This window comes from Macaca nemestrina, chromosome X (genome assembly GCF_043159975.1).
Source record: "Macaca nemestrina isolate mMacNem1 chromosome X, mMacNem.hap1, whole genome shotgun sequence".
Lineage (NCBI taxonomy): Eukaryota > Metazoa > Chordata > Mammalia > Primates > Cercopithecidae > Macaca > Macaca nemestrina.
Window position 1 is genome coordinate 15,321,904 of NC_092145.1, and position 26,006 is coordinate 15,347,909.

The 26,006-nt window shown below is 38.5% G+C and overlaps 1 pseudogene; it reads right to left on the reverse strand.

Moving 5' to 3' along the window:
* Positions 1-13,421: 13,421 nt before the first annotated feature.
* Positions 13,422-25,596, reverse strand: LOC105481452 (polycomb protein EED-like; annotated as a pseudogene).
* Between the last annotated feature and the right edge of the window lie 410 nt (positions 25,597-26,006).

Sequence of the window (26,006 nt, forward strand, 5' to 3'; positions counted from 1 at the left end):
TTATTTTTGGTCTAGAAATCTTTTCAATAATCTATATGTCACTATTTTGTATAGCCAGTTTATGAAACAAGCAGTAAAAAGTCTCAATTCAATCAACGTTTATGGAACACTTCCTCTTAGTCTTCTATGTTCCACAGTCAAGAAATTACCTTATAGCCAGGGACACAGACATAATATGTTAAATAAAAAGAACACTCATAGATAATAACTCTGATTGAAGTGACAACTTGTATATCCAGAACTTTCTTGCTTTTATGTAATTTCATTATTTTGAGCAATTGCAATTTGCTAAATCTCTAACTGAATAAAATGTAATTTTATATCATTGTCAAGCTTTCTATATCATTAAATTCATACATAAAAGAACAGTCTTTGTCAGATAAGGCATCTTGATTTCTAATTCAGAAAACATGTCTGTTGTAGCAGGTGCTAGATTAGAAGTACTGACCATGCTAAATGTCAGAGGTGTTCAGCAAATGGAGAGATAACAGAGAGGATTGACTGTCTACTTAGGGGGTGCCTCATGGAGGAAGAAAACTTTGAGCAGAACCTTGAAGGTTGAGTATAATTTGAATAGAGAGAGAAAAGAAATAAGCATAGGATAAAAGAAAAGAGAAAAAAAGCCTAAGGAGGTCCTCCAGGGGACATTTATGTGTAGGAAGAGAAAGTTTAAATCCATGTAAGAGACTAAAAAGGAATTACTAGAGAGGGAGAAAAAAAATAGAAGCAGAGACAGAAGTCAAAAAAGAGAATTTCAAGGAGTGGGCAATAATCCTCTTCAAATGATAGAGATGCAGTGGAAGGTAAGAACAAGAACCGGGCATAAACTGGGTAAGCCTTGAAGCTTCTGAACAGTGGCCCATAGAGTGGAATAGGTAGTAGACAGGCTTGAAGGTTAACGTGGATGGATAGGCAGAGGAAGCAGCCAGTAAATACAGCATGTGTGGAGTTTAGCAGTGAAGGGGCAAAGTTAGGTGAAAAGAAAATATCCAGTCTGTCACTGATGGACATTTGGGTTGATTCCAAGTCTTTGCTATTGTGAATAGTGCTGCAATAAACATACGTGTGCATGTGTCTTTATAGCAGCATGATTTATAACCTCTGGGTATATACTCAGTAATGGGATGGCTGGGTCATATGGTACTTCTAGTTCTAGATCCTTGAGGAATCGCCATACTGTTTTCCATAATGGTTGAACTAGTTTACAATGTGGCACATATACACCATGGAATACTATGCAGCCATAAAAAAGGATGAGTTTGTGTCCTTTGTAGGGACATGGATGCAGCTGGAAACCATAATTCTCAGCAAACTATCGCAAGAACAGAAAACCAAACACCACATGTTCTCACTCATAGGTGGGAACTGAACAGTGAGATCACTTGGACTCGGGAAGGGGAACATCATACACCGGGGCCTATCATGGGGAGGGGGGAGGGGGGAGGGATTGCACTGGGAGTTATACCTGATGTAAATGACGAGTTGATGGGTGCTGATGAGTTGATGGGTGCAGCACGCCAACATGGCACAAGTATACATATGTAACAAACCTGCACGTTATGCACATGTACCCTAGAACTTAAAGTATAATAATAATAAAAAAAAAGAAAATACCGACTCACACAAAAGGTCATCTACTTTTTAAGATAAGATGGTCAAGATTGTTTTTGAGGGTAAAAGGGAAGAAAACTGTGACCCAGGAGAGAGAAAAAATACCATGGATTAAAGACGTAATTGGAGAGATAAGAACCCAAAAAAGGAGGAAAAAAATGTGGCCCAGAACACAGTTGTACCTTACTTTCAGAATAGCAGTTCCTTCATTCAACAGATATTTGTGAGGTACCATGTTAGGCATGGGAGGCGCAGGAGAGAAAAAACCAACTAACCAACCAATCAACAAACCAAACAACAAAAAATTAGAATCCCTATCTTCAAGAAACTTTATAGTTTAGTGGGAGGGAAAGATTTTTAAACAAATAACCACTAAAATAAAAATAAAATTACAAATGGTGGTCATCATAAAAGAATTAAGTAGTATCATGAAACAGAATCATGGGGGAAGCTGCAAAGACAAAGCCTTCCTGAAGAAAACCCGAAGGAAAAGCGGGAGCCAGCCACGTGAAGACCTGAGGTCTGGGGATAGAAATTTTCTGAACAAGGGCAACAGCAAGTACACAAGTTCCAAGGTAAAAATAAAATAAAATAAAATAAAATAAAATAAAATAAAATAAAATAAAAATAAAAAGTTTGGTATGTTCCAGAATCTAAGAGAAAGCCAAGTAAATGGCAATGATAACAGTGAGCCTCCTGGCCTCCTAGTGAAAAAGATCAGGCCCAGTTCCATTTTCTTTCTGAGCCAAGTGAGAGAGGTGAACCCATCCCACCACTGCGACCATACCAGCACTTTCTCTCTGATTCTGTAAAACAAGGAGAAGGAGCAGGGGCTGCTTCTAGGAGAGGAAGCTCAGCAGGAACCAGGGAAGAAGCTTTGAGTAGTTAGGCAGGCAGGCAGGCCAAGGTAGGCTTGGGCCAACTGAGGAGCAGATGGCTGCAGGAGCAGCAGCTGGGGCTCATCCACAGGCATGTCTCTGGCCTGCCCCTGAGCTCTGGATAAAATTTCTAAGGGTCACAGAATAAGAAGCTCTGTGCTGTGTGATTGATTGATTGATTTACAAATGGACTGATTTTTTTTTTTAAAGCAACTAATAGTCATTGTCTGCTACCACATGTACCAAATAAGGTGGGTGATCAAGCTAGGCAGTACCATTAAAAATAATTTTTAATGAAATGTAATTTGTGTGTGTGTGTGTGTATGTGTGTGTATATATATAGATACACACACATATATATATATAGCATGCAGTTTGATGAGATTCAACAAATGTATACATCCGTGTCACCACCACCCCAGTTAAGATACAGAACATTGCCAGGTGGTTCACGCCTATAATCCCAGCACTTTGGGAGGTTGATACTGGTAGCTGGTGAATCACTTGAGCCCGGGAGTTTGAGACTAGCCTGGGCAACATGGCAAAACCCTGTATCTACAAAAAATAAAAAAAAAATAGTGAGGTGTGTTGGCATGTGCCTATAGTCCCAGGAGGCTGAGGTTGGAGGATTGCTTGAGCCCAGGGGCAGAAGTTGCAGTGAGCCAAGATTATGCCACTGCACTCCAGCCTAGGCGACAGATCCAGACCCTGTCTTATAAAAAAACAAAAAAACAACCACCCCCTCCAGAAAAAACAAAAACAAAAAAACAGAACATTTTTCACTTCAGAAAGTTCATTCAGTGCCCTTTCCCAGCAAAGAATGTCATGTCTTTCCCCAAAGGCAACCATAACCATTGTTCTGATATTTCTCACCTTGGAATCATTTCACCCTTTTTGAGGGTGATATAAATGGAATCATGCTGTTTGTACATTTTTCGGATTTGATTTTATTCATTATAATATTTTTGAAAAATTTCCACCAAATTTCATGTATCAGTAGTTCATTTATTTTTATTGTTCTCTAGTATTACATTGTATAAATATACCACAATTTGTTAATCCATTTTACTGTTAATGGGCATTTAGGTTGTGTTTTTAACTATAATGCATATACCCACTATAAAAATTCATGTACAAATCTTTTTGTGGGTACATGTTTTCGTTTCTTTTAGGTAAATATCTAGGAATATAATATCTGTGTTATAAGGCCAGTGTATATTTAACCTTATAAGAAAATGCCAAACAGATTTCCAAAATGGTTGTAACATTTTACTTCCCCACCAGCAATATGTATGAGAGTTCCAGTTGCTCCGCATCCTCTTCAACATTATGTACTGTCATTTTGGTGGGTATAAAGCAGGGGTCTCCAACCCCTGGGCCAGGGAACCAGACCTCACAGCAGGAGGTGAGCAGCAGGTAAAAGAGAGAAGCTTCATCTATATCTACAGCCGCTCCCCATCACTTGCATCACACCTGAGCTCCACCTCCTGTCAGATCAGCAGTGGCATTAGATTCTCATAGGAGCATGAACCTTATTGTGAACTGCACATGCGAGGGATCCAGGCTGCACACTTCTTATGAGAACCTAATGCCTGATAATCTGTCACTGTCTCTCATAACCCCCTGATAGGACTGTCTAGTTGCAGGAAAACAAGCTCAGGGCTTCTGCTGATTCTACATTATGGTGAGTTGTATCATTATTTCATTATATATTAGAATGTAATAATAATAGAAATAAAGTGCACAATAAATGTAATGCCCTTGAATCATCCCCAAACCATCCCTGCACTGGTCCGCGGAAAAATTGTCTTCCACAAAACTGGTCCCTGGTGCCAAAATGGTTGGGGACGACTGGTATAAAGTATTATCTCACTGTGGCTTGATTTGCATTTCCTTAATGGCTAATGATGTTGAGTATCTTTTCATGTGCTTATTGGCCATTCCTATATCTTCTTTTATAAATTGTTCATGTCTTAGGCCATTTTGGAGAGTTGTTAATCTATTTATTGGTGATTTTAGGGAATTCTTTATATATTCTGATTACAAGTATTTTGGCAGATATATGTGCATGTTGTTATACTATATTAATTACTTTATGTGCATAGTGTCTCCTCATCTGTAGCTTGCTTATTCATTATCTTTTTAAAAGCAGATATTTTCAATTTGGTATATTCTACTTTTTCAATTTTGTCGTGGCTAATACTTTTTGTGTTCTGTCTAAGAGATTTTGTTTACCCCAAGATATTACAAAGTTTCTTCCAAAAGTTTTATGGTGTTAACTTCTAAGTTTAAGTCCCCAACCAATTGCAAATTAATTCTTGTGTGGTTTGAGTTAAAGATTAAAGTACACTTTTCTATACAGATATCCAGTATTTTCAACATGATTTTTTGAAATCAGATAGTATGGAACTTTGAAATTTTTTCTTCTAGCTTAAGTTCGTTTTAGCTGTTCTAAAACTTATGTGGAAATGCAAACACAGTTCTTTTTCAATTTTGGGGGGGCTTTCCTAGACCTTTAAATTTCCACGTACATTTTAAAATCAGCTTATCTACAACTACCAATCTGGCTGTAATATTGAGCGGGATAGCGTTGGATTCATAGATCAATTTGGGGGAAACCAATCTTAATATTAGGTTTACTAATTCATTAGTATAGAATATATCAATTTATTTAGGTCTTCTTAAATCTCAGTAATATTTTATAGTTTTCATTGTAGAGGTCTACACATTCTCTGTTAAATTCATTTCTAAGTATTTTATAATTTTTGATGTTATTATGACTGGCATTTTGAAAATATCACTTGTAATTTTCTATTTTTAGTATATAGAAATACAATTGACTTTGTCTATTGATACTGTGTGGTGGACTGATCCTTAAGATGCCCCCAAAGATTTTCACTTATTGATGTTCATGCCCTTGTGTGACCTCCCCTTGAATATGGATGTGACCTGTGACTTGCGTATAGTCAACAGAATATGACAAAGGTGACAGGATGCACGTGATTCTGTGTATATGTGATTATGTTACATAAGATTGTAGCATCCATCTGGCTGTAGTGTTTCTACCTTACTGCTATGAGGAAGTAAGCGGCCATGCTGGACAACCCCATGTGGCAAGAAACTGTGGTTGGCCTCTAAAAACTAATAGTGGTCTGGTCAACAGCCGGCAAAAATACTGAAGTTCTCAGTTCTTCAGTCAAAATTAACTGATTGCTACCAATAATCACGAGTTCAGGGTAGTGGGTCCTTGCCCAGTTGAGACCTCCACATGGAAACCCAGCCCTGTTCAATTCCTTGATCATAGCCCTATAAGACCCTGAGCAGAAGATCCAGATACACTGTGCCCAGACTTCGGACAGAAATTGTGAAATAATAAATATGCTTTATATTTTAGCTGCTAAGTTTGTGGTACTATTATGCAGTAGTAGAAAATGAATGCAGCTTGTATCCAGTGCCCTTTGTAAATTTGCTTATTACTTCTAATAGTTTTTTGTTTCAGATTCCTTTAGATGCTCTGTGTACATAATATTTCTGGTGGCAAGGACTATTTCACTTCCTCCTTTCCAAATATTTGGTCTTGTTAACTCTTCATTTGTCTGCCTTCTATTTTATTACTTTCCACTCTTAATTGAATTCCTAGTCATTTAGACTGTGTTAATTTCCCACTGTTTGGGGATACATATATAGTATGTTTTGGTTACTGATTTCTAATTTAAATCTGTTACAGTTAGAGAACATGAACGGGTAGAATGAATGAGTAATAATCCTGAAAATGCTGTTGTTTCTGCTGCCTCCTCATTGAAATAATACTGAAACCTGTGCTCCCATTCTGAGACATGCTTCCACAAATGAATGAGAGCCCTGGGGTGGCGGGAAATGGCAGATAGGGGGCAGGACTAACTTGCAGCTCTCAATCAGAAGGACAGAGCAGTGTGTGGAGACCCACATTATGAATTTTTTTTCTAAAAACTACTGCAGGAACATACCACGAAAGCTGAGATAATCCATACACCCTTTGAAGGAGGTGGATTGCTGCTGCAGGCTTTGTAGGACAACCAAGGAACAGTCTGCTTGCTTTCTCAGCTGGGAGGCATGTAGCCTGGGGCAAGTTCTCAGCCCTGCTCACCAGCTGCCTGGAAATAAACTCAGTGCTGTTACGGGGGCACAGTGGGAATGAGACAAGCCTTTTGGGCTGAGGTGGCGTGGGAGCTGGGTGAAGCCTATGACTGCTGGCTTTCCCCCACTTTCCTGGAGAACTGTGTGATGCAGCAGACACAGCCATAATCCCTTGGGAACATAACTCCATTGGCCTGGGAACCACACCCTCATCTCCCACAGCAGCTGCGGCAAGTCCTGCCCAAGGAGAGTCTGAGCTCAGACATACCTAATCCTGACCCTGCCTGATAGCCTTTCTCTAACCACCCTGGTAGCAGAAGACAAAGGACGTAATCTATTGGGAGCTCTATGGCCCTGCCCACCACCTGATCCTCCCTATACTAGTACAACTGATGCACTCTTGAAAGTGCCACCTCCTGGCTGGAGGCCAACCAACACAAAGTGAGTGCATTTAACAAAAATACAACCAAGGACCCCCACAGAGTCCACTTCAGTCTCCTGCTACCTCCACCAGAGTAGGTACTGGTACCCATGGCTGAGAGGCCTGAAGATGGATCACATCACAGGACTCTTTGCAGACACTCCCCACTACTGGCCCAGAGCCTGGTAGCTCCGCTGGATGGCTAGATCCAGAAGAGAAATAACAGTCACTGAAGTTTGGCTCTCAGGAAGGTCCATCCCTAGGGGAAAAGGGAGAGCACCATATCAGGGGAGCACCCCCATGGGACAAAAGAATCTGAGCAGCAGCCCTTGAGTCCCAGATCATCCCTCTGACATAGTCTACCCAAATGAGAAGGAATCAGAAAAACAGTTCTGGTAATATGACAAAACAACATTCTTTAACACCCCCAAGAGATCACACTGGCTCACCAGCAATAGATCCAAACCAAGAAAAAAAATCTCTGAATTGCCACAAAAAGAATTCAGCAGGTTGATTATTATGCCAATCAAGGAGGCAACAGAGAAAGGTAAAATCCAACTTAAACAAATAAGGAAAATGATACAGAATATGAATGGAAAAATATCCAGTGAAATAGCATAAATAAAAAACAGTAACAACTTCTGGAAATCAGGAACACACTTAGAGAAATGCAAAATGCACTGGAAAGTCTCAGCAATAGACTCAAACAAGTAGAAGAAAGAATGTCTGAGCTCAAAGACAAGACTTTTCAATTAACTCAATTTGACAAAGACAAAGAATAAAGAATTTAAATAAAATAAACACGGCCTCCAAAAAGTTTGGGATTATGTTAAATGACCAAACCTAAGAATAACTGCTGTTCCCAGGGAAAAAAAGAAATCTAAACATTTGGAAAACATTTGAGCAAATAATTGAGGAAAATATCACTGGCCTTGCTAGAGATCTAGACATTCAAATATAAGAAGCTCAAAGAATACCTGAGAAATTCATCACAAAAAAATCAGCACCTAGGCACTTAGTCATCAGGTTATCTAAAGTCAAGACAAAGAAAAGAATCTTAAGAACAGTGAGGCAAAAGCATCAGACAACCTGTAAAGGAAAACCTATCAGATTAACAGCAGATTTCTCAGCAGAAACACTACAAGCTAGAAAAGATTGGGGTCCTATCTTTAGCCTCTTTAAACAAAACATTATCAGCCCCTGTCTCTACTAAAAATACAAAAAATTAGCCAGCAAGACTAAGCTTCATAAATGAAGGAAAGATACAGTCTTTTTCAGACAAACAAATGCTGGGACCATTTGCCACTACCAAGTCAGCACTACAAGAACTGTTAAAAGGAGCTCTAAATCTTGAAACAAATCTTTGAAATACATCAAAATAGAATGTTAAAGCATAAATCTCAAAGGACCTATGTAACAATAACACAATGAAAAACAAAATCGAGAAAAACAATGTATTCAGGCAACAAATAACGTGATGAATAGAATAGTATCTCCCATCTCACTACTAACATTGAATGTAAATGGCCTAAATGCTCCCCCTAAAAGATACAGAATGGCAGAATGGATGAGAATTCACCAACCAAGTATCTGCTGTCTTCAAGAGACTCGCCTGACACATAAGAACTCACATAAACTTAAGGTAAAGGGGTGGAAAAAGATATTCCATGTAAATGGACCCCAACAGTGAGCAGGAGTAGCTATTCTTATATCAGACAAAACAAACTTTAAAGAAACAGCTGTTAAAAAAGACAAAGGAGAGACATTATATAATCATAAAAGGACTAGCCTAACAGGAAAATATCACAATCCTAAATATATACACACCTAACACTGGAGCTACGAAATTCATAAAACAATTACTACTAGACCTAAGAAATGAGATAGACAGCAACATATTAATAGTGGGGGACTTCAACACTCCATTGACAGCACTGGACAGGTCATCAAAACAGAAAGTCGACAAAGAAACAATGGACTTAAACTATACCCTAGAGTAAACTGACTTAACAGATATTTACAGAACATTCTATCCAACAACTGCAGAATATACATTATATTCATCAGCACATAGAATATTCTCCAAGATAGACCATATGATAGGCCACAAAACAAGTCTTAACAAATTTAAGAAAATAAAATTATAGCAAGTATTCTTTCAGACCACAGTGGAATAAAATTGGAAATCAACTGCAAAAGGAACCTTCAAAACCATGCCAATACATGGAAATTAAATAACCTGCTCCCGAATGATCATTGGGTCAACAATGAAATAAAAATGGGAATTTAAAATTTCTTTGAACTACGTAATAATGGCACAACCGATCAAAACCCCTGGGATACAGCAAAAGCAGTGCAAGAGGAAAGTTCATAGCATTAAATACCTACATCAAAAAGTCCGAAAGAGGCTGGGCATGGTGGCTCATGCCTGTAATCTCAGCACTTTGGGAGGCCAAGGCAGGTGGATCACACGGTCAGGAGTTTGAGACCAGCCTGGCCAACATAGTGAAACCCTGTCTCTACTAAAAATATAAAAAATTAGTTAGGCATGGTGGCGGTGCCTGTAATCCCAGATACTCGGGAGGCTGAGGCAGGCGAATTGCTTGAACCTGTGAGGCGGAGGTTGCAGTGAGCTGAGATCACACCATTGCACTCCAACCCGGGTGACAGTGTGAGACTCCATCTCAAAAAAAAAAAGAAAGTCTGAAAGAGCAACAATAGACAATCTAAGGTCACACCTCAAGGAACTAGAGAAACAAGAACAAACCAAACCCAAACCCAGCAAAAGAAAAGAAATAATAAAGATCAGAGCAGAACTAAATGAAACTGAAACAAAAAAATAAAAAGATAAATGAAACTGGTTCTTTGAAAAGATAAGTAAAATTGATAGACCATTAGTGGCATTAACCAAGAAAAGAAGAGAGAAGCTTGAAATAAGCTTAATTTGAAATGAAAACCGGAGATATTACAACTGATACCACAGAAATACAAAGTATTGTTCAAGGTTTCTATGAACACCTTTATGTGCATTGTGTTAGTCTGTTATCATGCCACTAATAAAGACATATCTGAGACTGGGTAATTTCTTTTTTTGTTAATTTTACTTATTTATTTTTTATTATACTTTAAGTTCTAGGGTACATGTGCACAATGTGCAGGTTTGTTACATAGGTATATATGTGCCATGTTGGTTTGCTGCACCCATCAGCTCATCATTTACATTAAGTATTTCTCCTAATGCTATCCCTCCCCCAGTCCCCCATCCCCTGATAGGCCCTGGTATGTGATGTTCCCTGCCCTGTGTTCAAGTGCTTTCATTGTTCAATTCCCACCTATGAGTGAGAACATGCAGTGTTTGATTTTCTGTCCTTGTGATAATTTGCTGAGAATGATGGTTTCTGGCTTCATCCATGTTCCTGTAAAGGACATGAACTCATCCTTTTTTATGGCTGCATAGTATTCCATGGTGTATATGTGCCACATTTTCTTAGTGAGACTGGGTAATTTCTAAAGAAAAAGAGGTTTAATGGACTCAGAGTTCCATATGACTGGGGAGGCCTCACAATCATGGTGAAAGGCGAAGGAGAAGCAAAGGCACATCTTACATGGTGGCAGGCAAGAGGGCATGTGCAGGGGAACTCCCATTTATAAAATCATCAGATCTCATGAGAATTATTCGCTACCATGAGAACAGTATGAGGGAAACTGCCCCCATGATTCAATTATTTCCACCTGGCCCTGCCCTTGACACATGGGGATTATTATAGTTCAAGGTGAGATTTGGATGGGGACACAGCCAAACCATATCACACATGAACTAGAAATCATAGAGGAGATGGATAAATTCCTGAAAATATACAACCCTCCTAGATTAAACCAGGAAGATATAGAAACTCTGAATAGACCAATAACAAACATTGAGATTGAAATGTTAATTTAAAAGTTACCAACAAAAAAAGTGCAGGACCAGGCGATTCATAGCTGAACTCCATCAGACATTCAAAGAAGAATCGATACCAATCCTATTGACACTATTCAAATGGATAAAGAGGGAATACTCCCTAAATCACTCTATGAAGCCAGTATCACCGTACTACAAAATCAGGAAAGGACATAACAAAGAAAGAAAGCTGCAGACCAATATTCCTGATGAACATAGATGCAATATCCTCAACAAAATACTAGCTAACAGAATCCAATAGCATATCAAAAAGATAATTCACCATGATCAAGTGGGTTTCATACCAGGGATGCAAGGATGTTTTAACATTCACAAGTCAATAAATGTGATACACCATATAAACAGAATTAAAAACAAAATCACATGATCATCTCAATAGATGCAGAAAAAGCATTTGACAAAATCCAGCAACTTTTTTATGATTAAACCTTCAGCAAAATTGGCATACAAGGGACATACCTTAAGGTAATAAAAGCCATCTATGACAAACCCACAGCCAACATTATACTGAATGGGGAAAAGTTGAAAGCATTCCCCCTGAGAACTGGAATGAGACAAGGATTCCCACTTTCATCACTTCTACCCAACATTGTACTGGAATTCCTAGCCAAAGCAATTAGACAAGAGAAAGAAATAAAGGACATCCAAATCCATAAAGAGGAAGGCAAACTGTCACTGTTTGCTGATGATATGATCGTATACGTAGAAAACCCTAAAGACTCATCCAAAAAGCTCCTAGGACTGATCAAAGAATTCAGCAAAGTTTCAAGATACAAAATTAATACACACAAATTAGTAGCTTTGCTATATACCAACAGCAACCAAGCTAAGAATCAAATCAAGAAGTCAACCCTTTTTACAATAGCTGCAAAAAATAAAATAAACTACTTAGGAATATACTTAACCAAGGAGGTAAAAGACTTCTACAAGGAAAACCATGAAACACTGCTGAAAGAAATGATAGATGACACAAACAAATGGAAACACATTCCATGCTCATGGATGGGTAGAATCAATATTGTGAAAATGACCATATGTGTGGCCTTATTTCTGGGCTCTCTATTCTGTTCCATTGGTCTAAGTGCATGTTTTTGTACCAGTACTATGCTGTTTCGGTTACTGTAGCTCTGCGGTATAGTTTGAGGTTGGATAACTTGATGCCTCCAGCTTTGTTATATTTGCTTAGGACTGCTTTGGCTATTAGGTTTTTTTTTTTTTTTTTTTTTTTTTGGTTCCATATGAATTTTACAATAGTTTTTTTCTTTTTTTTTCTAGTTCTGTGAAGAATGTCATTGGTAGTTTTATAGGAATAGCATTGAATCTGTAATTTGCTTTGGGCAGTATGGCCATTTTAATGATATTAATTCATCCTCTTCATGAGCATGGAATGTTTTTCCATTTGTTTGTGTCTTCTCTGATTTCTCTGAGCAGTGTTTTGTACTTCTGATTGCAGAGATATTTCACCTCCTTGGTTAGCTGTATTCCTAGGTATTTTATTCTTTTGTGGCAATTGTGAATGGGATTGATTGCCTTTCTGATTTGGCTCTCAGCTTGGCTGTTGTTGGCATATAGAAATGCTAGTGATTTTTGCACCTTGATTTTGTATTCTGAAACATTTCTGAAGTTGTTTGTCAGCTGAAGGAGGTTTTGAGCTAGGACTATGGGATTTTCTAGATGTAAAATCATGTCATCTGCAAACAAAAATACTTTTACTTCCTTTCTTCCTATTTGGGTGCCCTTTAATATATAATATATCTTTAAGATAGTTATGTCTCTGTGTTGAATCGAACCCTTTACCATTTTGTAATGCCCTTCTTTGGTCTTTGTTGGTTTGAAGTCTGTTTTGTCTGAAATTAAGATTGCGGCCCCTGCTTTTTTCTGTTTTCCATTTGCTAGGTAGATGTTCCTCCATCCCTTTATTTTGAGCCCCTGGGTGTCATAACATGTGAAATGGGTCTTTTGAAGATAGCATAGCATTGGGTCTTGTGTGTGTTTGTTTGTTGGTTGGTTGGTTTTTAATCCAGCTTGCCACTCTGTTCCTTCTAAGTGAGGCATTTATTTCATTTACATTCAAGGTTAGTATTGATATATGTGGATTTGATTTTGTCATTTTGTTGTTAGCTGGTTATGATGTTGGCTTGTTTGTGTGGTTGCTTTATAGTGACACTTTCAACTTTTTTTCATCACAGTGAAAATAACAAAAGTAACACACAGCTTTACAAAACAAATTTTTATTAGAAAGCAGTAGAATCTGAGCAGGAAGACAGTACAAAGAATGTAAACAGTGTAAACATCACTACATTCAGCTCAACCTGATTGAATGCCAAAAGACAACTCTCAATGCTCTATGTGCCCTTACTAGCAAACTACATCAATTCTATTTTACACAGACAATACACTCTAATTTTGATTAGGTGAAAGCATTTTATCAAAGTCAAACCCAGTGCCAAATACCGGCATCATCACAAACAACTATAAGAACGCTGCTATCCCTGCTAAAACTGGTTTGTTGAATAGCAGCATCACATTTATGATGAGTTAGTGTTGTACATTTGGCTTTATGAGGATTTTATACTTCTGAATTTCAGACATAAAGTTTTCCAACTTGATTGCCCAGTGTAAACATCTTTTGCCAGAAATTCATGGAAAATCTCATGTACCCAATATCACACTGGCTACAATCAAATCACCCAAGAATAGTCACATTAGACTCGCCAGGTTGAATTGTATCTACATCACCTTCCATTTTGCCAGGTTTCCAACATAACTGCATTTTCACAAGACTTAGAAAGTATCAAATCACCTAACCACCACACACAATCAACATAATTACTATGTATGTCTCTGATAGAAAAATCAGAAAATTGATTTTCTGATAATTAAATGGCCTGTAAGTTTTATTTGGGTTATAATCATAAGATTTCTTAATTGAATTCATCATTCTGTTTGAATCGATCCACCAAAGTTTGAGTGATCCATACCACAGGACTTTATTTTTTCACCCAAAAGATCACAACCAGGGCTTAGAACTTCAACTCTGTGCCCTTCTATGCTTCCAAATATTGCCACCAGTGTGTCCATTTGGATATTCCATAATCATAAAGCATGATCTTTACTTACTGACAAGAGTAGATTGGGATCTCTAGGGTGGAATTTCAGCTCATTGATAGCATTTCCACAGCCAACATAGTGCTTTTTACACTGGATTGTTATGGGATTAATCATCCCAGTTATGCTTCTATTGCTATCATAGGTCCATGCACAAGTGTAAAAGTTTTCATCAGCATCAGCATCCATGTAAGATGGCAACAACCGAATTTCTCCTTGTCAATGACATTCACACAAGGTAACTCTGTTGCTTCCCACAGTTCCTAACAGTAATGGATCTTCTTTACCATGCCAATTAAGTTGAACTCCAAACGGTGGTTGGTTATGATCTTCCTTGAGACTATTTACACATTTGAAAGCATATTTGCATTTCTTTGACTTCCATTTTCCCTTTCCCCAACTTTGCCTTCCAGGTGCATTTGGCATGTTTATAGGTGTATCAGGGTGTTCAGTGATTGTACCACTTTCTACTGACAGCGTCATCATTCTCCTCTCCAGAGAGGTGAGGGTTGCTGGTCTCGTCACTGCTCAGCTTCTGCTTCTTCACTGCAGGCATGTCTATTCCCACCAGCACAGTCGACATTTCCCTCTCTTTTTAGTTGTTTGAGGGACCTCCAAACTGTTCTCCACAGTGGTTGCACTAATTTACATTGGCACCAACAGTGTACAAGAGTTCCCTTTTCTCCACACCCTCGCCTGCATTTGCTATTGCTTGTCTTTTGGATACAATCCGTTTTAACTGGGATTAGATGATATCTCATTGTAGTTTTGATTTGCATTTCTCTGATAATCACGATGTTGAGCACCTTTTCATATGCCTGTTTGCCATTCATACATCTTCTTTTGAGAAATGTCTATTCAAATCTTTTGCCCATTTTTTATCACATTATTAGACTTTTTCCTATAGATTTGTTCGAGCTCTTTGTATATTCCGGTTACTAATGCCTTGTCAGATAGGTAGTTTGCAAATATTTTTTCCCATTTTGTGGGTTGTCTCTTCACTTTGCTGATTGTATCCTTTGTTGTGCAGAAGCTTTTTAACTTGATGTGATCCCATTTGTCTATGTTTGCTTTGATTGCCTATGCTTGTGAGGTATTGCTCAAGAAATCTTTGCCCAGACCGATGTCCTGGAGATTGTCCCCAATGTTTTCTTGTACTAGTTTCATAGTTTGAGGTCCCAGACTGAAGTCTTTAATCCATGTTTATTTTATTTTTGTATATGGCAAGAGAAAGGGTCCAGTTTCATTCTTCTGCATATGGATATCGTTTTCCCATCACCATTTATTGAAAAAACTGTCTTTTCCCCACTGTATGTTCTTGACACTTTTGTCAAAAATGAGTTCACTGTAGGTATGTGGATTTGTTTCTAGTTTCTCTATTCTGCTCAATTGGTCTATATGTCTGTTTCTATGCCAGTACCATGTTGTTATAGTTAATGTAGCTCTGTAGTATAATTTGAAGTAAGGTAATGTGATTCCTTCAGCTTTGTTCTTCTTGCTTAGGATAGCTTTGGCTATTCTGGGTATTTTGTGGTTCCATAAAAATTTTAGGATTTTCTTTTTTATTTCTGTGAAGAATGTCATTGGGATTGCAATGAATCTGTAGATTGCTCTGGGTACTATGAACATTTTAACAATATTGATTCTTCCAATCCATGAACATGGAATATTTTTCCATTTTTTGGTGTCTTCTTCAATGTCTTTCATCAGTGTTTTATAGTTTCCATTATAGACATCTTTTACTTCTTTGGTTAAATTAATTTCTAGGTTTTCAATTCTATGTGTGGCTATTGTAAATGCAATAGCTTTTTTGTTTCTTTTTCACATTGTTCCCTGTTGGCATATAGAAATGCTACTGATTTTTGTATGTTGATTGTGTATCCTACAACTTTAGTGAATTTATTTATCAGTTCTAATAGTCTTCCTGTGGAGTCTTTAGGTTTTTCCAAATATATGATCATATCATCAGCAAACAAGGACAATTTCTCTTCTTACTTGCCAGTTTGGATGCCCTTTATATATATATATTTTTTGTCTGATTGTTGTAACTAGGACTTCCAGTATTATGTTGAATAACAGTGGTTACAGTAGGCATTCTTGGCATGTTCCAGATCTTAGAGGAAAGGATTTCCAGTTTTCCCCATGCAGTATGGTACTATCTGTGAGCTTGTCATGTATGGTTTTTATTATGTTGCCTTAGGTTCTCTCTATCCTCAGTTTTTATCATGAAGGGATATTGAATTTTATCAAATGCTTTTTCAGCATCAATTGAAATGATCGTTTGGTTTTTACCCATCATTTTTTTAATGCGATGTATCACATTAATTGATTTGCATATGTTGAACCATCTTTGCATTCCAGGGTCAAACCCCACTTGGTCATGGTACGTGATATTTCTAACGTATTGTTGAATTTGGCTTGCTAGTATTTTGTTGAGGATTTTTGCATCAATATTCATCAGAGATATTGGCCTGTAGTTTTCTTTATTTGATATGTCTTTGCCTGGTTTTGGTATGAGGGTAATACTGGCCTTGTAGAATGAGTTTGGAAGAATTCCCTCCTCCTCCTCTATTTTTCAGAATAGTTTGAACAGGAGTGGTATTAATTCTTCTTTAAATGTTTGGTAGAACTCAGCAGTGAAGCCATCAGTTTCCAGGCTTTTCTTTACTGGGACACTTTTTATTATACCTTCAATCTCATTAATTGTTACTAGTCTGTTCAGGTTTTGTATTTCTTCATGGTTCAATCTTGATAGGTTGTATGTGTCTAGAAATTTATCCATTTCTTCCAGATTTTCCAATTTATTGGCATACAGTAGCTCATAGTAGCCACTAATGATCCTTTGAATTTTGGCAGTATCAGTTGTAATGTCTCCTTTTTCATTTCTGATTCTATTTACTTGGATCTTCTCTCTTTTTTTTTCTTAGTCTGGCTAAATGTTTGTCAATTTTGTTTAACATTTCAAAAAATCAACTTTTGTTTCATTGATATTTTGTACTTTCTTAAAATGTTCAATTTTTTTTATTCCTGCTCTGATCTTTATTATTTATTTTCTTCTACTAATTTTGGGTTTGATTTGCTCTCGCTTTTCTAGCTCTTTAAGTTGCGTTATTAGATTGTTCATTTGAAATTTTTTCTCTTTGTTAACGTAGGCATTTCTAGCTATAAACTTCCCTCTTAGTACTGCTTTTGCTCTATGCCATAGGTTTTGATATGTCGTGTTTGCATTATCATTTGTTTCAACATTTTTTTCAATTTCCTTATTAACTTCTTCATTGACCCACTAGTCATTCACAAGCATATTGTTTAATTTCCATGTGCTTGTGTAGTTTCCAAAATTCCTCTCACTATTAATTTCTAGTTTTATTCTATTGTGGTCAGAGAAGACACTTGATATTATTTCAATTTTTCTTTTGAGACAGGGTCTCACTATGTCACCCAGGCTGGAGTGCAGCAGTGAAATCATGACTTACTGCAGCTTCAACTTCCCAGGCTCAGGTGATCTGCCCACCTCAGCCTCCCAGATAGTGCAGACTACAGGTGTGCACTATCACACCTGGCTAATTTTTTGTATTTCTTTGTAGACATGAGGTTTTGCCAGTTGTCCAGGCTCGTCTCAAACTCCTGAGCTCAAGTAATCTGAGCGCCTAGGCCTTCCAAAGTGCTGGGATTACAGGTGTGTGTGACTACACCTGGCCTATTTCTATTTTTTCAACATTTTATAACTTGTTTTGTGACCTAACATGGTGTATCCTTAAGAATGATCCATGTGCTGAGGAAAAGAATACGTATTCTGCCTCCCTTGGATGAAATGTCCTGTAAATATCTATTAAATCCATTTGGTCTGTAGTGCAGATTGAGTCTGATGTGTCTTTGTTGATTTTCTATCTGCAAGATCTGTCCAGTGCTGAAAGTGAGGTGTTGAAATCTTCAGCTATTGTATTGGGGTCTATGTCTCTGTTTAGCTCTAATAATATTTGTTTTATATATCTGGGTGTCCCAGTGTTTGGTGCATATATATTTAAAAATTGTTATATTCTCTTGCTGAATTGACCCCTTAATCATTACATAGTGACCTTCTTTGTCCCTTCTTATAGTTTTTGCCTTAAAAGATATTTTCTTCTGATATAAGTAGAGCAACTCCTGCTCTTTCTCATGATTTTAAGCCCTTTATGGTAGCTGCTGCTGCTGCTGCTGCTGCTGCTGCTACCAGCCCTGTTCACTCTCTAGGTCACAAAATAAACTGATAGGTCTTTAAGACTACACAGAAATCAAAGAGGTGAATCAGGGCCTATATGAGCTGAAAAGAAATGCCCTTGTCAGTGGGCAGCTTCCAGCTCATGTGCCTGGTTTTTGTTTTTGTTTTGATCCAGTCTGATTAACAGCAGAGCTGAAGCATGAAACTAGATCTTCCAATTTTAAATCCAGTTTTATATATGACAATAATTTTTGCATGGAGTTTATAATCTAGACCTGAAGACAGTTCCCAAAAGAGTTATTAAAGTTATTTGATAGCTAGCATGGGTAGGAATAGTGTATAACCATTCAGGATGAATACTTAGAAGAAGAGTATTTATTTAGATAAGATTCAAAAAATGTTACCTCCGTCTAAAAGTTAGCTTTGCTACTTTACAATCACATTCATATTCAGTTACCTGAATTGGATTGTGGGTTTGTATCTCTAGTCATTACTTCCAGAGACATCCCTTTCTCCACTATCCTGGGGATCTGTGAGCTTCATCAACAGCAAGAGTAGACATGCCACTCACTTTAGAGTGGCTTCCGTCACTAATGCTTCCAGTCTGGGATTGTCATGCTAATAATTACAATCTCGTGTACTTTAAGGTTTATGAAGCACTTTTCAACATACGTTTTCTTATTATATACCAGAGTATTAGACACCCGAGTGGGGTCCAGATAGAGTTTTTAGATTTAAATCCAGTTAGCAGATGAAGAAAATCAGAGGTGAGATAACTCTCTTAAAGTCCCACAAGCAGTCAGCGGCTGAGCCACGATTGGAATTCACATCCCCCAATTTTAAATCCTGTGCTTTTCTACCACCCTCATGAGAAGGTAGTACAGGTCCCTTGTCTCCTTGCATGGAGAGGTGTGCATGCACAACAATTTTGTCTATCCTTTATCTCCACAATACTGCAATAGGTCTTTTCTGGGCTGCATTATGACTTTCATCAATCCTAAATGCTTATGACTTTATAGGCCTCTTCCTCCATAAAAATATAAAGTGCACCCACCATTGGAGCGTCCAGATATATAAAAATATAAAACTTATGTTTTACTACTGCACTGTTATAAAGATGAATATGTTTTATTATATATTAAAACATTTTCTTTGATGTAATAGTCCAAAGTTTTTCTTCTGATTTAAAAAAAAAATTAAGACATTTTCATGAGTTCCTAAAATTATTGTGGACACTAGGCTTTGTGCCTCCTGTTTTTAATGGAGAAGAGGGCCCTGGATATTTTTCTGGACAGAGTGATGCAGTAAGAACAGGAAGACTTGCTAGAGTACTTCACAACCTGAAATGTATGGACAACCTGAATCACTGAAATCAATTAAGTTGTATAGAAAATTCTGCACATATGTAGAGGTGTGCATTTTTCTGAGGTAAGCATGCATAGTTTACATTAGATTCTCAAAGGGATCCATTTTCCAAAAACAGATTAAGAAAAAGGAGACCATCTATTGTAGTGAAGGTGTGCTAAGGAATCCCATGCCAGATCTTGTTGAGATAACTCAACCTCTGTATTCCTATGGACTATAGAAGCAGTTGCATTGGTTTAGATGCTCCTTGACTCAAGCATAGGTACTACCCCCCAATCCCCATCCCTCAACACACACAGTCAAATCTTGAACTCTGTCCTAACAGCCCTGAAGGATTGGTCAGGTGAAAAGAACTGTACGTTTGGCGTTAGTCTCCAGGACCCCAGGATTAAGCCTCAAGTCTATCCCTTTATCCACTAACTTCTAAGACTAGTGCTCTGGGTAAGGAAAGAATTCACCCTGAAGCACGAAAGATCCAAAGGCCATGTGCTTTGGCTGGGGACAGTGGCTGACTGTTGGCAGAAGTAAGACATCAGGTGGTGTCACTTAAATGCCCTCAAGCCAGCCCTTGGCAACTTGTCCCAAATTTTTCAACAGAAGGCTCTGTCAACTAAAAGAGCCACAACACCCTTTACGAAGCTAATAAAGAGCTGCAAACATTGGCAGGAAGAGAACCCACCCACACACTGGCAAGAGCAACAGCAGTGATGAGAAGAGCCCTGCAAAGGCTAAAGAACATGGGTACAGAAGTTTGCAGCTGCTAATCAGGACCAGCAGGAGACCTAGAGGAGAGTGACTTTGATGCTAGTTGCAAATAATATAATAATGCCCACCATTACAAGAGAGGGGTACAGCCTGGAGGGCTTGGGGGCCAGTAACTCTCCCATAGTGCGAGGGCTCAGAGCCCTACCCCCACCCACAACCCAATGGAATACCCACGTGAGAACAGCAGCAGTGGGAGCAGGCAACCCCGCAGGAAGAAGGATTTTATCACTGACATTGTTTAGGATGGCTAGCACATGATGAGCATGAAAAGAAGACAGACTTTGAGTTAGTTTTATTATTGTTTTTAAATTCACCACAGGCAGTGCCGCCCTCTCCTCCTTATTGCCTGCACCTGGGGTGGAACTCTCCCACCACCTCTCCCCCACTTGGCACAACATTGCCCCAATCACTAGGGCCTGAGAAACAGTGGAGATGAAATTAGCCTCCTACTATTGGCAGATTGCAAAATAACTGTGGCTCTCCTGGAGGGAAGGCCATCCATTTGTAGTTCTTCCCACATAGGCCCTAGGAAGCAAGTGGGCAAAGGCAGAAAATGCTAAGTCAAGTCCTGGATGGAGTGATGGCAGCCAGTATCCCAGAGCTAGAGAGAATTCCCTTTCTGTTCTACTCTTGTAGCTTGCTTCAAATACAAAGGGCATTGATCCATGTGGGCTGCAGAAAACACTTCCATATGGGCACAGTATTAGATGCTTGGGTCTTCAAGTGCTTCAAGTGAATGGGAAATGTAGAGTAGGCCTTTCATAAGGTACCGTTCCAATTATCCCACCATTTGGGGGGCAGGTCCAGGATTGACCCTTCTTTTTACCCTAATAAAGATCTCACATAGAAGTTTCTTCTAATTTGTGGGAGAAATACCTGCTCACCTTGTTTGCCTTTTTCTTCTATTAAAGCTGTATTCCGTCCTGTCTTTACGCTGCTTTTCTATCTAGCCTCACCTTGGAAAGTTTCCTTTGCGGAGTCTATTTAAATGAATGCTGTGTTTCTTTTACTCATATACCAGAAACTTAGAAATCTGGCCTTTTCATTTGAGAAGGATATTTGGGGGTGGGGGGGGAAATCTCATTAGCTTGTCAGCCAAATGTATATTTGCAAACACTTGGTGCACATCAAACAATACAGACTTGGATAGGGAACAAATGTATTGTGCTCATTAAATTATTAGTATTATTATTTTTACGAAAAGGAATGCCTGAGAAAACAAATGCATTTGGGTGTGTTTGGCTACTCTTAGCTTTATAACAGGATTTACTCTTTTCTTTTTAAAATCCCTGTTCTTCAAATTTGTAAAAATAATAAATCGTTTATTTCCATGTCCAACTTGATTCCCTAGTGTTTGATTACTGTTTCGCCAAAAGGAAAATAAATACAATATGTGCTATTAAAGTAATTCAGTGCAAATTGGGCATAACACAAAATTACATTATTAACAGCTGTTAAATGACTATAAAATGTAATTAGACACACTCAATTCACTACTCATGAACTGCACCTGATTTCTAAAATATCAATTTAGAACTTCGATTATTCTTGACAAAAGAGAACATACTAAGATTTTAGGTTTAAATTCCTGATAATGGATGTATTCCCCTGTGACCTTTACTGGGATTCCAAATAAGAGGAGGAGGAAAGAGTTGTTTAAGCACAGGAGGGGGATTGTGAGTTATCATGTGGGTGCCGGCCGGGTTCCCACTGAATCCCTGCCAGCTGCAGTGAGGCATGAGTGTCCTGGTTAAATTTTAACTCTCTGCTTGCAAAGAAGCAACAAAGCCCAGCACAGATACTTGTATTCTAGATGTTTATAACTGTTGCTCTTCTTGACTCCTCAATTTCTTGGCTGCCTTTTCAATGTATCCTGTTAATTCGCTTAATAAAAATAAATAAAATAATGCCAGTCAAAAAGTATGGGGATATTCATTCCGCACTTTCCTCCTCCAAGGCAGGATGGAGGCAGGATGACATGATGTTCAATATATGCTTTGGGATACACATGGGATCATAACTGGCTCTCATCGCAGACTCCTTACTCTAGTCACCCTGGCTTTTCCTACTCCGCCCCTACCTACCTTCTCAGTCTGATTTCCAGCTTCTCCCCTCTCTAGCCAAGGCTACTTGCTATTTACCCAAATGTGCCTTGGGTAGATTACTTTCCCCTTTTCATAGTCCTCTCTTTCCTTCAAGCTACAGTTCCACACGCGCATTTCCTTTTTGGAGCTTTTACTAACCCCCCAATGAGAGGTCCCCTTTTCCTCATCAGATCCCCTGGAGCCTCAGCCTGAGCCTCTTCTGTGATAGTTGCTACACTGTTTTCTGATGAGACGTTGGTATTGCACAGTGGTTTATAGTGTGGACTCTGGAGTCAGACAAAATTGGGTTTCAATCTTGGTGCTTCTAATCTCTCGTGGTGTGATTATGAGAAAGTTGCATCACTTCTCTGAGCCTCAGTCTCATTATTTATAAAATGAACACAATAATAGTTTTATTTCCTCATTCTCAAATCGTGAGGACATGAGAGTTTTAGAATTCAAAGATTTGGGGATTCTAAATGGTATAGCGCACATTTTGTACACTACAAAACATCCCTCAGAAGGGATACTGCCTTGAAAGCAAGCACCTTAGTACTTCTACAGTGGAACAAATGAATAATTACACGAAGTAGGTTAAAATGACAAAGAGCCTCCTGTCAGTTCAGGTCAGCTTTTACTGCCAAATTGGTTCTGGAAAAAATCATACGAATCAACTTTGGATTTTTAAAAACTTTGTACTTTAGAATTGTAGATAAAAGACTGTGGACTTGTGAAGGTTAAATAAAATATGTGTGGCACTTAACATAGTGCTAGCACATAATAAATGCTTAATGAAATTAAGCTATTGTTACATGATCATTTGTGTACTTGGCTTTAACCCTTTATTGTCAGCGAGCTCTTGCAGAGGAAGAGGCTTTGTCTTAAACAGCCAACCCCATGCATTGAATTGTACTTTGTAAGTGCTCAATAAATGGTCTTTGGGAGAAAGTCATCACCACATTGCTTAAATATATTTCCAGTTACAGAAATGTAGAACCTTGTAAATGGCTTTAATCTAAAGATTAGATCTGAATTCCTCCAAATAAAGCTTATAGTCTGGGCTACTAAGAAGTAAAATATGTCACAATAAAGTCACATGAATTTTCACAAGGAGAGTTACATTGCTGAGTCTCTCACAACAATCATGCAAACCTGACCAGCTTTCAGACAGAGTGGGAAAAGAATGCAGTTGGGAGCAAGCACACTATCCACAACCTAGCAGGAACCAAAGCAAGGGCAAGAGAGAGGCGTTTGACCCAGAGGTCATGTGAAGCCCGAGTGGGAACTGAAGGAAAGTAGCTGACTCCTGGGTGGGATGAGCACTTTGGTGGCATGAGTTGGTAGTCTGAGGGCATTCACCCTCCAAACGCAACCAGCACAATCAAGACTAATTGGTCTTTGTTGGCAGCCTCAATGCACTCCCCAATCTGAATAGGTCTCCTTCCCTCAGGCTGACACCCCTAAGAGGATTCAGCACTTGTGAGTAATTTGGCCAAGCCTAACTTGAAGTAATAAAACTTTTAGAGCCTTTCCAAGATCTTTCTACAGGAAAGAAAGATTCTGCAGGCAGATTGGAGGAGCTTGTCTTCCCTCAGCACAGGTAACGGCCTCAATGAACCCCATTTGGGATATTCATACAGATGAAGGGAGAATAGATCCCTAAGGAGAAAAATGAGCTGCTTTCTACACCGGTTGAGATACAGTTTATTGAATGGCAGGTCACTTCGCTTGGATGATCAGCCATTTGTCATATGTGACTGGAGGCCTCTGAGAAACAGGGACAGGGAATGTGAAAGGAATCAATGGGAGTTCTGGCCCAAGAGAAACATTTGCCAGCATGAATTCATTCATTAACTTCTCTAAAGTCTGCTTTTATCTTTTAGCCTCAAGGCCACTCCTGAGTTCAAGATGGTCTCAGTGTAGGAACTAGTCCTATTAACAGACCATAGGGTCTGCCAAGAGCTAGCCAGTGCAGGGTCTTTGTTCCTGAAATACTTCCCACAAAGGCAGTCATATTGAAAGAGGATCTTTAAGTGCATGATATGGGTTAGATTCACTCTGAAATGATGGTCTCATATCAAAAGATATGCCTGGAAAGTCACAAGCCCGGATGCTGCTGTTTTAATTTCAATAAATGTATGTGAACCCTTATAGCTCATAGGGGGTCTGGCCAGTTATCACAGTGATACTGACACTATTGAAGATATTTTTGAGACCTCCTCTTTTTGGGGACTACCTTCAGAGTGTGCACTATATTCTTAAGAATCTCTTCAATGGTGACAAACCTATATCTTTGCGGGGTGAATTTGATTTTTGCAAAGAGCCATAAATTACCCCAAAGCAAAAATGAAGTAGTTAGCTTAGGACATACCATTTAAACATAGAGTAATGCAACCATAAAAATGAAAGAAATAATGGCATTTGTAGCAGCCTGGATGGAGTTGGAGACCATTGTGCTAAGTGAAGTAACTCAAGAATGGAAAACTGTATATCATATGTTCTCACTTATAGGTGGGAGCTAAGCTATGAGGACGAAAAGGCATAAGAATGATAAAATGGACTTTGGGGACTCAGGGAGAAGGGGGGAAGAAGGTGAGAGTTAAAAGACTACATGTTTGGTGCAGTGTACACTGCTTGGGTGGCGGGCACACCAAAATCTCAAAAATCACCACTAAAGAACTTATCCATGTAACCAAAAACCACCTGCTCCGCAAAAACTATTAAAATAAAATTTAAAAAAACTAAAAGCATAATAAGAATAGAGTAATGAAGAAGCAATGCTTTTCTCAGTGACTAACCCTAAAGGAAAAAGAATGAACTTTCACCTACCACATGCCAGTTACCTTTATAAGACCTTAACCTTACTTCGTCTTTAAAATAACTGTCTTAAGGTATTAATACTCTCATGTATAAAATGGGGCTCCGAGAAGTCAAGTACCTTCAGCAAGGTCACACAGGTCATCGGTGCAGAGCTGAGATTGATGGCCATTTCTTCCATTCGTCTGCAAGCCAGAGAGTGCTCTTTCTGTTATACCAGACTGCCTTCTTTGAAGGTCATTCAAAGGATAAAAAAGGGTGATCCTTCCCATCTTGATACACTCACAAAATTTCTTTCTCATTTTCACACCAAATAAAATAAAGTGAAAATACATATGTTATTTGTTTTGAGATAGGAGAATGCCAGGAAAGTTAGGAATGAATCAGGCATTTATAAATCAGATAACTTTAGATACTGAAGAAGAGCTTTTTGTTGAAAGAAACCCTGGTAATTATTTGAAAAATGTAATAATTCTGATGGAAACTACTTATTTTTCCTAGTTAACCTATATTTTAACTTCCAAGTACAACTGGCAGTGGTGGTGGCCCCCAGGGAGTTTACATTCTAGTGGGGAGGACAGAATCCCCCTACTCAAAATCAAGTAAACAGATGAAAAAGGAAGCAACAGATAATTGCAAGTTCTAATGAGGTCTATAAAGAAAACAAGTAAGAGGTTGAGAT